We start from the raw sequence: 14,767 nt of genomic DNA on the forward strand, positions 1-14,767 counted from the left end.
TATAGTAAATGTATAAAGGCATTTTATAAAATCACTAAGAAATTACCCCCTACTCAATTCACTAGTAGTCTTCTTAGTATTATAAATCAAAAATAATCATTTTTCAGCTGAAATTGCTCTTCTTTTAGGCTTGGCGTTAGATTTAGAGTAAGTTTTGATACTGAGGCTGTCAAAAAGTTGGTAACTTATGTAAATCAAACCAAACCAAAACCAACCGAATGATCTAAGTTAGGGATTCGTTCATCCCAGAAGCAAGAAAAATAGCTAACAGTCTATACTCTATTTCCTTTTTGGTGAGAGCACAGTACCTCATTATTTATGCAGAAGTAGCATAAATATAGGGTGAGTCTTCCATTTTTCTACATGTAACAAAATGATAAACCAGGCTGTTTTTACCAATTTTAAGTGAACAAGTCCTGTATGGTCTCAAATACAATAGGTCGTAAAATTCGGAACAATGGTTTCGAGTTCAGTTTTATGACAAACGGGTTGCCAGTGTCGTCCCGTCTTTGGATATTGGTTTTAATTTTTAAGTTAAATAATTATCTGTTATGAAAAATTTATAAATAATGTTGGATTTTATCTATTATCTATTAGATAAAGATTTTTAGAAAAAGTATGGTTGGTAGGTAGAAATCCTCATTATAAAACTATGGCAAATAAAATGAAATATAAAAATTTGATTAATACCGCAATTTGATTGTTTTTTAAATGTTTAAAAAATTGTTGTAAAATTTCATTTTTTTAATACCAACCAATAAAAAATGCAACTTTCCAAACATATCTTGTCATTTATAAGAAAGGTACATAAATATAAGGATCTTTTAATTAATTAACCATATTTACATATATTACAATAAAAATATTTACAAAATATACAAAAAAAAATCAACTTATAAATCATACATTCTCACTGTTATAACTAAGGGTTCGACAGTTTCTTCTAGAAGATTATCGAGGGTCTACATCTTTTCTTCTTCTTTTATGGCATGATTCACAGCATTGCTCCAGTTTTCTTGGGTAACGTTATCCACTGCTGCTTTCAGAAGTTCTCTCACATCTTTCAATTTAAAGGTTTTATTATTTCTAGCCACAAATCCTTTTACTTGAGCCCAAATTAACTCTATAGGATTTAATTCACAATGGTAAGGTGGCAAACGAAGTACAGTTATATTGTGTTGTTTGGCCATTTCGTCAATAACGTGTCTTTTATATTTTGATTTATTTTCTGCAACTACTGTCAGAAGCCCTGCTTTTACCGCGTCATCTCCAAAAGGTATTTTTTTTTCGGTAAGCTAGTTTTTTATTTCCCCTTTTCGCCAGCGGGATGATGGTAATTTTTCTATTAATCTTGAATGGTAGCTGGCATTATCTATAACAATAATTGAATTTTCGGGAATTGACTTGATCATTTCGGAAAAATTATCTTCAAAAACATCAGCGTTCATTTCTTCGTGGTAATCCTTAGTTGACTTCGATTCGAATTCAAACAGACCGCCATTTAAAAATCCTTTGTAGCTTCCATTATGTGTAATTATTAATCTGTGGCCCTTACCAGAAGGAGACTTCAAGCCAGTCGATAAACCTTCTAAAAAAGCTTGACAGGAGCTTCTAACATTTTTATCCTGCCAGCACTTGCTCACGGTGTGTCCTTCGTTAAGCCAGGTTTCATCCAAATAATAAATGTTTCTTCCTTCCTTTCGATACTCCTTAATTTGCCTTAAATACTTTCTTCTCCAACAGACTATTTCTTCTTTATCTATTAAAATAGATTTTTTATTTTGCTTTTGCCAAGAAAAATGTAATTCGTGTAAAATTTACCATAATTTTTTTCTTCCCATTTCTGGTACATTTTCGTCTTCTTTTATAAGTGTCAAAATTTTGTCGATAGTTGGGATTTCATTCTTAAAATAAAATGAATGTACTGTCCTCCTGATGATATGCTTTGCTGTCTTATCAACTGCTATCGGCTTCCTACCGGCAGTTTTCTTTACACTCTTCTTAGGCAAGTTCTCACGGTTTTCACTTTTTCTGTCACTAAGAAGTCTGTAAATTGTTGCTTTACTTATGCCTGTCATATTGGCACATGTAGAAACTAGATTTCTAACAGTACTTGGAGGCATTTGATGCACAAGTGCATCATGTACGTTTAGTACTATAGTACTTGCTTTAAAATCTAAAACACCTTTACACACTACGGGGCTAAACTTTGACATTCTTACAACAAATGCGCAACAATACTGAAAAATAAATTAAGTTTTGAGGATATATCTACATCATATACCATAAAATATAACTACCCGTTTGCATTTAAGATTGCACAATTTAGGTACCTATAATACTTATACCTCCATATTTACCTACCTAGAAATATCTACTTATAAGGGTTAAAAAGAACTTGTTCATTAGGTACTTAAGTAATTCAAAGAATTTATGGCTAAAATTGGCCTATTTCTTGCACTATTAAATAAACCCAACAAATGAAAACATTCAGGTCTTAATGTACTTGAAAAGTGGGACGCCAATGGTTTACGACCGTTTTATGGCTATCGACCCTTTCGTGTGCTCCTACGGATTAAGAACTGGACTATAACAAAGAGAACAAAAAAGAAAGTCTCTGATTTCAGATATGAAAGGTGGATTAACTTTTTAGAAGAACTAAATAACCACGTAACCACGTTGAAAACCACATCAGCTACTGAAGAGTTTCAAAGATACTAAGGGAAAGAACAAAAACAGAGTTTCCGCCCATACAAATACCAGATGAAAGTTTAGTATACTCCGATATAAAAAAAGTTGAAGCGTACGAAAAAAGCAAATCACAAAAAGATTAATTTATTTCCAATAATTTTCCGGAGAACCACGCTGCATTAGTACAAGTGAAACAAGTGTAAAACGAATTAGAAAATATAGTAATGCAAACAAAAATTAAAATTCATGAAATAAAAGACATAATTTCAAAAATCATAGAAATAACTAATTCACATTAACTTATTTACTAAATATAAAGTCGAATTGTTGACTGGCACACCTAAAATATCCACCTAAATGTTTAGAATTCCATTGCTTGGCAATGCGTAGCTCAAATTTAAAAAACAAAGCGCTATTGTAAAGAAAATTGAATGCCCTTTCAAAAGATGTATCACAACACACCCCTTCCTATTTAAAAAATAAGTAATGTCCCCCTGATAAAAGGTTGAATTTGTGGGGTTAAAAATTTAAATAAAGAGTCGTTTTTCTATTGCTTGATCCCTACTCCTATTTAAGATTTTGAGGGTGATTGATTGAAAAATCAATAATTATTTCCTAAATAAACTCCAAGTACCAAATTTCAATGAAATCGGACTAATCGGAAAAAAGTTTAGTCACGTGAATATTTCCTAAATAAACCTTAAAAACCTATTTTTTAAACCTTTAAAAATTTTAATCAAAGCGGACCAATAGGAGAAAAAGTTTTAATTGTCACGTGACCTTAAAACGTAATATGGCAAATATTTTTTTAAAAATCAATAATTATTTCCTAAATAAACCACAAATATCAAATTTCAATCAAATCGGACCTATAGGAAAAAAGTTCTGGTAGTCACGTAACCCTAAAACTTAATATTTAAAAAAATTTCAAAAAGTTAATAATTATATCCTAAGCCAAACCCAAATACCAAATTTCATTCAAATCGGGCAAGTAACAAAAAAGTAAAATAAAAAATCCACATAAAATAATAATACATATTAAATCTCGATTAGATTTTTCATTAGGACCCACTGTGTGAATATTATAATAATACAGGGTAAATTCTTAAACTTCAAAACTTTGCCAAATTATCACGGCTAAAAGAAGACGATTTGGTAAAAGATATACCCATATTAGATTCTCCAGAGTCTCTTGAATCATTTCATACCAATTTCAGGAAGTTCTAAGCTATTATAAGCATTTTATCAATGAAATTAAGAAGCAAGTCCGAGCCCATTCATTCACGTTAACGCCATGTTTGCCAAAATCGCCATAAAAGTCGGCATTAACCCATTAAGATCCAACTTTTTTTTCTTTTTGAATTTCTATTTGAGTTTTGGTTAACATGTTTGTTTTGGTTCAAAAAAATTAAAAAATTTTTTTTTTTGATTTTTGGGTCATTTTTTTGATCATTGGGTCAAAAAATAGACCGTCCTTATATGAGGACGCTGGGCTTATATAGTATATGTAATCCCATATTGAAATACAAAAAAAAACAAATAAGTAAATACAAAAACTTCATATATTACAAGATAAAACTAATGTACTGATAAAAAAATCAGAGGTGTTTATGAAACATGAATTAAAAAACTAATTTTTTTAATAAAAATTGTTAAAACAATAAGGTACACAAAGAGTGACATTACATTTCGAACAAAATGTGTGGGGTTTACTTTGGCATGTGTTAAATTGACATCTCCTTTGCTTTTCTCTCTTGGCTACCAAGTGATTCTTGCCATCATATTTTTCGTTTTCTGTAACATTACTCCGAGACGTATTTGACAAACTCAATGGACGACCAAAGGCTACTCTTCTTCCATGACCAATCTTTAGGTATGAATAAGCCACATCCATCCTGAAGTCTTTTATGGATTTTTTTTCTTTTCCGGTAAGGATCATGTTATAGAGAATTGAGCTATTTACGATCGACATGTCTATCACTCGAGTAAAAAGGCACCAATACCATTTTTTGCCCCGTACTGAAATGTGATGTTTTTTAAGCAACCAATCATGGTGGTCCACCCCTCCCATATGCTTATTGTAGTTGGCAATCAAAAGAGGTTGTGCAACTGGAACACGACCACCTTCTTTTTTGTTCCACCTTTGTACAATAGTGGTTGGTAAAAGTGTATCAAAGTTGGTTGCCACCGAAACGCACCTGCTATCATTCCACTTGACTACGAGAATTTTTGCCTACTGTCAAAGTGCCAGTCATAGGCCCCTCTCGGTTCCTTCTCGAGTTCTTTGGATGACTTGGTGGGACACTTGAATGATCGATTTTCCCTTATGGTTCCTGTGGCTCAGAAGCCTTTTTCTTTTAGGCTACACAAGAGATTATAACTCGTAAAAAATTTGTCAAAGAAAATAATGTGTTTTTCAAGTTTTTTTTATAGTTTCCAGCATACTTGTTACGACTCTTGTCCCTAGACGAATCTTGGGCTCTGCTGTTGATTTATTATCCTTGCCACAGTACAAAGCAAAGTTGTAGCAATACCCATTATCACTACAAAGCGCCCATAATTTGTATCCAAACTGTATAGGCTTTTCTTTAATATATAGGATAAATTGCTTTAGGCCATGGTGTCTAAAATATTTTACAATCTTTTTATCAATCGATAGAAATGTATGGAAAACTCCCCATTGCTGAAATTTAGTATTTATTGCCCCAAATAATGACCCTATTTTGAATGACTTATCGTCTTTGTTATCATTTGCAAGGGAATTGTCAGCAAAGTGAAGACAAGATTTTATTTCTTTGTAGGCATTTCTGGAAAACGCATTTTTTCACTAGAGGAACACCCAAATCTTCTCTTTCAGACCAATAGTCTCTTTCATTTGGTAAGCCAGAAAAAATCAAAAACCCGATAAAAATTTTGAAGTCCTCCGAAGTTACAAAAAAAATCATGTTTATTTTTCTGTTGGGCGTATCTCATGGTCTCTGTTTGAAGAAGATTATAAAGATCGTCATCAAAAAACTTCTTAAATATTTGTAGTGGTGTTGATTCCTGTAATTCTTCTTTTATTTTGTGGAAAGCTTCGGCACAACCTTCTTCTTCAATATGTTCATACATGGGTTCCTTCCTTAGTCCATTTTGGTGTCCAGGATTTAGCTGCATGCAACCTTTTTCCTTTTTATGAAATTTGACAGCGATAGATCATCTTCCGATTCCCAATCATTTTGTTCTTCTACCTGTATCTCCACAATCCCTGGGACGTCCTGGACATCAACCGCCCCTAAGTCACCATCGTCGATATCGTCTACGTCCGTCAATTCTTCCACCTCGGGAAGTAATAGCGCAATATCAATATCTATTTGGTTAGAATAGAGATATTCGACGAAATCATTAAACTTTCAATTTTTTTCTTAACTTCTGAGATGTCGCAGTTAAATTGACTAGCTATGTTTTGCCAAATGTCTATTTTCTTTTTGGACAATTTAAATTGTAAATTTTTGGGGTCCCATAAAATAGGGTTATCCCTATAAATTTCTATTAATTTTAAACACAAATCTTCGGTCCACTCCATATCAAAAATATGCACAGAATACGCACGCACAGAACAAATATTTTCGAACGACTGAAATTTGAAAATAATCCAAATCTCATTCTCTGAAATTAAAAATAATCCAACTCTCTCACCCACACCAAATTCGACACAAACAGGCATCACTTTGATGTTACCGCTCGACTACCGAACGCAAGCCAACGCCAACTTTGCCAATGAGAAGCGTTGGTTTCGATTGGCCGCCGCCGTACACACCAAAACTAACGCGTCCCAAGCTACTTCACATGTGCCGTTGGCTAGCGTTGGAAATTTGGTCTGGACGGGGCTTTACAGACAGCCATCGGCAATCGCCAACCTACTCGGGCGCTCTCATCCCCACCAATTTCTGGCGTCAACAAATGATGACGCTGGGCGCTAATGGGTTAAAATCGCGCGTAGACGTCAAAATCGACCATTTTCAGACGATGTTTTAGGGTATAAAAAAAGGTTTTTACCTTATGATTTGTATTAACATTTATATGTTTCTCACGACTTAAACAACACTTTTTTGTCAAAAAAAACGTTTTTTGCCACGCACAAAAAAAATGTTGCCGGGCGTGGCGGAAAAAAAATGTTTACCGTTATATACGCTTATCCTTCGTACATATAACGGTAAAAACCCGAAAGAAAAATTCGCTACAGAACAAAAGTTATTAGCGTTTTTGCGTCGAAAGTCGGAACCTCCACCATTTTTTGTCGGTACGTTCTTACAACAATGAGCGAAGCGTATTGTAAAAATTGTCCCCCTAAAATCAAAAAAGGTCCAAGCATTTTCTAAATTTTTTTAAAAAAGGGCTCCAAGCCTTGCTGGACTGTTTTCGATAGGCGCATGTATGATAATGTTAAGTTAACTTATTGGTGTTGGATTAAAATTGAAAAATAGATTTATTGGATTTTGGATTAAAAATCAAGAGTAGAAACAGATAATTATGTCTTATTTTAAGCGCAAAAATAACATTTTCTAAGCAAAAAAAATATTAACATTCTTATTTCTAAAACCGCTTGCAAAATAAGTTAAAAAACTCATAAAGAGTTCATAAACTATAATATTCTAAATAATTTAAAGCATATTTATTAATAAATATCGTGATTTTTAAAGGTATTCGTTTTTGAAATGAACTTTTCTATTAACTGAATCAAGATGTTGTCTCTTAATTTGAACAACATCAATGAATACATCTAGAGACACATTTTGGGACTTGGTTGCAAAGAGGCCTTTTTTTTGCGTTATGAGTCTTTGAGTAATAATGCTCTATTATTGGAGAAATTTCAATAATTGGTGATAGTTTAACTAGGACATGACAGATCTTACTCCAAGATTTTTGTAAGGATGGATACAAACTAGTGCATAAAGGATAGTTGCATCTTGAAGACAAGAAAATGATACATACTTATTTATACAACTGTGACATAAGTATGTCCAAAATAGGATTGAACTTTACCTATACTGTACCTATAACTATACCTTGGAAAAAAATTATAATAAATCCAAAATGCACCCCGACCCTATTAGAAAACACTTATTTGTTTTTATACAAATCTATTCAGTTGGAGATATTTTTGCATTATAATAAGACATTTTATGAGAAAGTGACGCTAGATACTTTGCAGTATTTATTCTTCATTTGGTTTTGTTTTATTGATTTTTTAATTATTTTTCAATCACATAATTATATAAATTACATTTAAAATGGAAGACAAATTATATTAACGTTTTGCTATATATGCCTTTAAGCAGTCATAAACCATTTTTGAAATATATAATAAGTTACTATAATAGTACACATATATATTGAATAAATCATATCTGTGAATACATATATTAAATAAATCATATATCTGGGTAGTGTAACAGTAATAAAATAATAATTAAATCTTCTTATAACAAAAGTTATGTTAAAAAAATAGAACTTGTATGTATAATAATTTCAAAAATTAAATTGTATAACTTATTTATCCACCAAACTCAGTTCCTTAGACCTCATAAAATATTCAAATATCTATTACCAAAATATGCAATAAAAATGAAATGGGCCGTTTTTGAAAAAAATGCCTAAATGGTTATTGTCAGGTTGTTAACGGTGCTCAATTCAAACATTTAATTTAGATAGGTATTTCTTTAATTTTACATTTTTTCACCATTTTTCGTTCAAAATTGCTAATGTAGCCACTATTTATTTGTACCATATCCTTTGTAAAAAAATGCGTTCTTTCTGATTCTGCATTAAAAAATGGTGGTTTCCATTTTAAAAACATATGGCGTCATATCTTTTGTTTTGAGTCACCCTGTATATTTAATTTCCACGTAGAAAAACCCTAAACTCAATGTTAAAATCGACGAGTTCGGGTATTTTTTTCAAAAACGGTCTATTTAATTTTTATTGAATTTATTCGCTACTTTATGGAGGCACTGTATATTAATATTTTATAATTCTTTAAATATAACTTAATTTTTCCAAATACTATTATTTTCCATCACCAAATATGGCAGACTACCATACCAGGTGAGTGTCAAATAGCAGATGAAATTAAAATATCAATTAAATTTTAAATATTACGGAAAATTACATGCATCAGCGAAAATAAATAAATAATGAAACCGTATATAGGGTGTCTAGAAAATGTTGAAAATATCTCGAATTCAGGTAGAAAATCAAAAAATAATATGGAAGTTTTCTATAAAAGAAATTTCTATACACTCTCCCTACGAAGATACAGCTCCTTAAAGCTGCTGCTGGAAATCAGTTTTTCTTGAATACCTTTTAAGTGCTGGTATAATTTAATAAAAATTCTATGTGATTAACACTCTCTCTTAAAACGCAATCCTTAAAACCCATTTACCTTGTTTATTTTAACAGGGGCGAACTAGGTTGTACAATATAATGTTTAAACATTTAACACCCTGAACAAGAGTGGCTTTTCTTTAGTTTAAGGTTTAAGCTATCCATACTTATTATTTTAGAGTCTTTATCATATGGGGTGCTAAAAATGTAAAGATTGTAATTTATAATGTACAACCTAATAGCCCCTAGTAAAATAGACAATATGTTCTAAGGACTTCATTTTAAGAGTTCCTTAGTAGTGTCGATCACGTAAAATTTTTATGAAATTATATTATAAAAATATATAAGTACATCAAAAGTTATTCAAGAAAAATATAAATTTAACTACATCCATAAATTTTGTAAAAAATTAAATTTTATTTGTAAGTAAAACATTAACTTTGTAGCAAAAACTTTAAATTCTTCCCAAAACATCTTATTTATTTTTTAATATAAAATATAATTATTTTGAATTTGTTATACAGGGTGTCCCATTAGTGCGATAACGGACGAAAGCTCCTTATACAGTGATACAAAAAATATTTTCTTTATACAAAGTTACTTTACTGTCTAAGGTCCATAACATAAAAATATTTTTGGATATACAGGGTGATTCATAAATGTGATATGATACACAACTTTTTTAATTTAAATGGAACACCCTATATTTTATTGCATTTTTGGTTTGCTTTAAAAATTCTGCATACCTTTTATCAAGCATCGTCTATACCAAAACTTACCCGTTTGTGAGATATTTAATATTTTATCAAAAAATCGACGTTTGCACGTCTCCACAAAAACAAAAATTATTCACTTATTTGGGATCCTACAAGTCAAATCTTTTGTAGGTTGTTAGTGCATACTTACACTTATTTTATGGTCCTATGAGAATTTGATAATATTCTACAGGGTGTTCGCAATACTCTATCTAAAACCAAAAAATGTAAACAACCATACCTTATTTTTTTCAAATGAAATGGGACACCCTGTATAATGTTATTTTAATTTAAAGAGGTTATAAAGTTTTGAAAGAAAGCATGTCAAAAACATTTGTACAGTATGTCATCTGTGTCAGAAAAAGCATCCTATCAAAATGAGCTGTATATGTAAATTAGGAGTTTTCTACACACATTGTTGTATTGATAAAATCTATTCTTGATAGAGAAGGTGACTAGAATATTTGGAATGTTTTAACAAAATTAATCTCAAAAAGTATCTTTAAGTAATATTTAAAGAATACAGGGTTCGTCAAATGATCCTCCTCATATTGAAATAATAAATTATGAACGTTATGCGACACTATGGCTCTTAAAAAAATAATTTATTTAAAAAGTACAACTGACAGAATGACGGGTTAATAATCTTGTACAATAATCTTATTATATACAATAATCTAATAGCTCACAATAATCTAAATGATCTTAAATCTAAGGGTTTATACATATAGAGTAAATATGTTGATGTAGCCACCACGTTGTAGAGATTCAGCATTTTTCACGATGATCATTTGGTTAACTATAAAAAGTCTATGGAAAAGTCTATGCTAAAGAGTTAGCGGTTCCCACGGATATAACTCCTCTCTCGTTAAGAGGCAAACATAATGGAATTTGTTTGCTCCATTTCTGGCTCTTCGTGTCTTGATTCATGAAGAGGTAATGCAGTAGTTCCAGGTTTTATGATCAGAAAAACTTACTTGTGTTCCAAGAAATTGATAGTATGACAGAATATTCTTAAAATTTGGTAATGCATTGAGTCGTAATGAGTCTGAGACTTGATCATTTATTTAATTTTATTAACAAATATTATAGAATTATGGACAGCATTAAGTTTTGCGAACGTAATTACATTTTCAAGATTATTTAAAAAGTTAATTAAATTTTGGCAATCTAAATTCATTTGAGAAATTATTTCTCTATGTAAATATTCATTAAATATTCTGTTTTTAATATTAAATTGTAAGTAAGACCTATGAAACTTACACGGTTTGAAGATTTTCCTTCATTAATTTGATTTTTTAATTTATTAAAATGTATTTGAATGTTATTAAGTTGCTGTTTTATTAAAGTTGTATCTATGTAATGCAGAAAAGTATGTTTAGTATATATTATTTTAGATGGTTCTAGAGATGTAGGTAGAATATTTAATTAAAATATATAAAATTTTTAGTAGGATTTTTAATAGTAGTTAATTTAACATTCTCACTATGTGTTAAAGTGCTTGGAAGATTACAAGCACCAGCGTTAGTAGGATCTTCAAGTGCATTTTTATCCTCCAGTAAAGATTTGTCTTAGGTCTTCGAGCAAGGTTTTTACGATGGTTTTATTATGGTTTTTATGTTCCCGAATTAGTTTTTCGCAAATCAGTGAGTCCTATTATCTATACTCTATCAAAGTAATCATGAAAATCAAAAAGAATAATTTTATAATTAAATCCATTTTATAATTAATTCCATATTCTGTTAATAAAGGAACTGTCGCTTGATCTTGAGTATTTTTACTGCCAATAGCTGTTCTTATTACATTGTTAGAATTGTAAATACAATTTGGAAAATATTTTTCAGTAATAGTGGGTTAAGTATTAATTTATTACTACCAGTATCAATTATTAGTTTTATTTTAGGATGGTTAATTTCAAGGTAATGAATTATCACTAGAAACATATAGTTCTATTATGTTGGTTCGTCTATCATGACGGGTTTTTGAAAATTTTAATGTTTCTAAGTTGTTTCTTGTTTGTCATAATTTCAGGATTTTCTACACTCCTATTAAGTGTAGTGAAATATTCTTTGGAATAGACTTCATCATAAGTAAAATTTATATCCGTATCATATAGATCAATATATTTATTAGTTTCATCAGGATTTTCTTTATTATGTAATTTTTCAAATGCAAAGTTGACTATTAATTGAACTTGACTATTAGTGAAATATTTGTGAGGGGGTAATTGCCTTGGGGGTGGCATGCATATTATCTGGGCCTGTTGGAAAATTTGAATTTTGTGGAGTTTGATTAAAATGATTAGAGAAATTATTATATGTAAGACTTACATGGATCTTTTTTTAATATAAGTTTCCACCCATCTCAAGACGCTGCTACCCACACCGATGTCTGCGATTCGAGCCAGGAAAATATTATGGCTAATCTTGTCAAACGCTTTATTAAAGTAAGTGTAGATGTCATCGAAAATTCATGCTGCTTTACACCAATAATAGTTTTTGAAATATTGAAAAAGTACTCGTAAATTAACTTTTCAAAAAGCTTAGCTACTGTACATAATTTATTTAAATAACATTAGTTTATACATGGTTTTAACAGCAGGTTGAAGAGCGTTTGAAGACTAAATAGCATGAAGCTGGGCCTCTAAGAAAGTATAAAGTTCGGTGTAAGATGGTACTACCGTTGGACTGTTACCTGCTCTTTTATTTGAGGTGAAATCTATTTTGAGTGTTGCTATCAATTTTATATACAAGCAGGTGAAAAATAATAAAATCCGACTGATCAACAGGATAACAAAGATTTTTCAATGCTTCTAAAATTTCTAAAAAGATTCTTAAAAGTTTACTTAAATCAGATAAGTGAAAATAATTTCTTAAATTTGCACAGAAAAATATCTCGATCCAAAAGGTCGTTGCAATTAATCTGTGATTTTCATATTTTTTAATCAAAGCATTGTATGCTATACTATAGTTATCCTCAGTAAGGGGTAGTGAGCGAGCTACAGCCAAGAGCTTACCATCCAAATACTTTAATAAATATCGAAACTTATCTATATGTGAAAGCTCTGCATCATTGTGCATGCAGCTATTGAACATATTAAATTTCATTTTTTAAGATCACCAGAAAAAACTTTTAAAGTTAATGGCTTCAACTTTTTGCTCTTATGAGCAGGTTGAGATGATTGATTGCTAACAAATTGATTATGTAAGGACTTAAATGTATAAAACACCTTTGCAGTGCTTGCTTTTAGCTCATCCTGTTTTTGAAATTCTTCATCGCCCAGTGATGATTTTTTGATGATTTATAACAATATTTGGTTATGGATTTCACGAAAGTTTTCGAATTCTCTTATAATATCTTCATATCTAGCAATAACCTCACAAACCAAATTTACATCACTTTTCGCGCTCAATGCAACTGCATACGCCTCTTTTAAGCTATTTATGATAGCATTTCTTTGACACGTGAGTTTATTTAATTTTTCAATTATAGCAACAGGCAATTGCAGTGCCATTTTAAAAAATAGACTCAAGCAGTACGAGATTCAAGGAAAATGCATCAATTCAAAAGGGTAATTAGAAAATCTCAATTAACAAAGAGGCCACCATACCTCCAAGTTAGGTACAAACAGGAAAATAATGACTCCCTCGTAAACCGTTCATATTCTTATGAGAAAATATAAACATTAATAATTTTATTTCATGCGAAATAAGACAATAATACAGAAAGCCGGCTATTTTTGTACTTATTCAAAAAAGTAAAATATACATACAATCTATTCAAATATTATACAATAAAAAAAAAACCAATTCTAAATAAGGTAAATTGTATGTTCTGCTCGAGTTTCGAAACTAAACGTTTCAAATCTTAAAAACGTATAAAAAAACTTGCCTAAACTTTACCTGGACCTCTTCTCGGCGTTTTTCATGAACAAAAACTTGTTTCGATTACTAGCCTACGATAGAGCCAGGTTATGACAAAGCCGGCACTTATTTTTTACGTAATATAGTCCAAAAAGCAGTATTTTTTTGCGCTTGTAGTTTAAAATCCGACTCGAAGAACCAATAAAAGAACACTTTTCCAGCGAGAAGTAAACTTAGCCCGCTTAGAAAGATGTACTTCCAATTTCAAAAGACCGTATGTAAATCAATAAAATTACTAACAATTTAAAATGAGATAATTTACCTTTTTGTACTTTTCGGTAGCGTTACAAATAGGCTACTGTAGCTCTCGGTTCCATCAAGGATAGACGAGAGCATAAAAAAAGCTAATATTCATTATACCTAGGTCTGATTGACCCAGGCGCGATAAGAATGGGTAAATTATAGATAGGTAAAATTAGAGGCGTCTGGCTTTTTTGGCACTTTCCAGACGGGGGTTGAATATGGAGAGATGGACGGTCGGATTATTTTATTATCTAATAGTTTTGAATTTGCGACTGAATTTCGGAGTTCACAGCAGGAGGATGTCTGAAATATTTGACATAGATGGGTCTTTCAGTTTTTGTTCGGATACAGTGTTCCGTTTGACTGGTAAATGAGACGTCACCATTTTCGTAATACATTATCTGTTTAAATTCATGGCAAAGGGATTTTGGATTTTTCAAGTGGGGTTGAAAAATCCGTTGGGGAGTGATCGAATCTTAGCATTTTTTCGAGGTCAATACTTTTTGAATTTGTACTAGAGGGATCGACTAAATCGAATTGGTCTTCAGGTACGACTTCAGTAAGACTTTTATTCTTTGATGAAAGTTTATTTGGGTTTTAGGGGTTGGGTTGTTAATTCTACAAGATCCATTTTTAACTTCGACCAAACAATCAGGGATGATGTGGTCTTTTATGTTTAAGGATGGTTAAATAGCAATACCATTTTTTAGGTTAACGGGAATGGTTAGGGAATTTACATTAAAGTTCCGGACAGGGTGTGGTAAGAGCTTGTTGTATGCTAGAGAGAAT

The sequence above is a fragment of the Anthonomus grandis genome, chromosome 4, assembly GCF_022605725.1.
Source record: "Anthonomus grandis grandis chromosome 4, icAntGran1.3, whole genome shotgun sequence".
Lineage (NCBI taxonomy): Eukaryota > Metazoa > Arthropoda > Insecta > Coleoptera > Curculionidae > Anthonomus > Anthonomus grandis.